This window comes from Delphinapterus leucas, chromosome 9 (assembly GCF_059928025.1).
Source record: "Delphinapterus leucas isolate spDelLeu-1000000601 "Yukka" chromosome 9, BTC_Dleu_Yukka2, whole genome shotgun sequence".
NCBI lineage: Eukaryota > Metazoa > Chordata > Mammalia > Artiodactyla > Monodontidae > Delphinapterus > Delphinapterus leucas.
In genome coordinates, this window is record NC_143137.1 from 84946878 (window position 1) to 84948705 (window position 1828).

General features: G+C 48.4%; 1 pseudogene; it reads left to right on the forward strand.

The window, feature by feature from the left end:
- Positions 1-361: 361 nt before the first annotated feature.
- LOC149748443 (large ribosomal subunit protein uL13 pseudogene) lies at positions 362-838 on the forward strand (annotated as a pseudogene).
- Positions 839-1828: the final 990 nt, after the last annotated feature.

The window sequence follows — 1828 nt, forward strand, 5'->3', positions numbered from 1 at the left end:
ATTTCTCTCCATCTCCTTACCTTGCTTTTCTGAATTGTACTGATTCATATCAGATTTGTTACTGTTAACCTATTTGTATATTGATTTTCTGTCTCTTCCACTCTGAATGTAAGGTCCAGGACACAGGAATATTGCTTTCTTCACAGGTGTATTTTCAGTGCATAGATCTGTGTAACGTAAATAGTAGGTGCTCGATAAACATTTGTTCAATGAAAAGTTTTCCCCAGGTTTCTGCTGAAGATGGCAGTAGGGCAGGTCTGGTGCTTGATGGCTGAGGCCATCTCCTGGGCTACCAGGCACCCATCATGGCCAAGCAGGTGGTACTCTGGGCGGGAAGGTAGTAGTCACGTGCTGAGTGGGCATGAACATCCTTAATGGCTATTTTCTCAGGAACAAGTTAAAGTACCTGGCCTTCCTCTGCAAGCGCATGACCAACTGGTCACCTGGCCCCTACCTCGTCCGGCCACAGTCGCATCCCGTGGCAGATGGAGGAGGCATGCCGCCCACGAGACCAAGCAAAGCCAGGCTGCCCTGGCTGCTTGTGGTGTTGGATGGGATCCCGCGACCCGTGACAAGAAAAAGCAGACGGTTGTTCCTGCTGCCCTCGCGGCTGTGTCTGGAGGCTTCGTGAGAGTTTGTCCACCTGGGGTACCAGGATCAGGAGCTTGGCTGGAGTACGGAGGTGACAGTCACCCTGGAGGAGAAGAGGAAGAAAGCCAAGATTCTTTACTGGAAGCAAGAACAGCTCATGAGGCTACAGAAACAGGCCAAAAAGAATGTGGAGAAGAAAACCAGCCGATCCACAGAGATCCTCAAGACCCAGGGACTCCTGGTCTGAGCGCAGAAAAGACAGTTTATTCCTCATTCCTGGTCTGCCTTTCGTCTAGCGCCACCCTGGGATGAGGGCACCCAAGGGCAGCCATCCAGGGGCCACAGGCAGCCTCGGGCGTAGAAGGCTGCGGACACAGAAGAGGCCTTGGTCATTGCTCCTGATTAAGAAAAAACCTTTCTTTAAGAAGCTACTTTAAACATTTCTAAGATCTGCGCAGGCATAATTTGTCTATGACCTACTTGTTTATGAGCGACTTTTAGAAAATCAGTGGTAGGAACAACTAGTTACTTCAGTTTTAGTATTTGCAAAAGTGAGCTGGAAAACCATCATTGGAGGGGAACCCTGCACTGTGAATGGGGCATCTGTTTGAAACTTCCCACGTGGTCGTATACTATCCTTGGCAGCTCTTAGACTGTAGGGAAATGCTTGCTGGGACAGAGGCTGGTGTGGTACCAAGGTCTTTATAGAGGTGCCAGGCTGGGAAGACATGCAGCCACGGGGTTACAGGCATAGCTTTTGCTGCTTCTCTGTATTTGTGATCAGAAGTGAATAACTTATTTTTAAAGGGGAGAAAAAAGAATGGATAGAGCAGCTGGCTAATGGGTCCTCAATGGCGACAGAGATATGAGAGGACAGTGTTTAGTCTCTGGATAGCCTTGATGAGATATGGTAACAGCAAAATTGGATGACTCTAGACACAAGAGCTTTGCTTCCACAAATTCATTTTCTTTGTAAACAGCCAGAATTGTTAAAAAGGGACTTTGCTCCCTGGGGACATATTCATGGGGATACAGTTGCACATAACTTGTGGGGCCTCCCAGTCTAGAAGTGGATTAATCTGATGCCTGAGTCTTGCCCATGGACAGCTTAGACAGAGGAAGGGATAACAGAGAAGAGCTTGTTTGGGTACCGCAGAGGTGTGAATTTAGCTGGAGTCCAAGAGCATCCTCTGAGTAGCTCATTTCCACTTCTTCCACCTTTGGCGAGAGGTGGCTA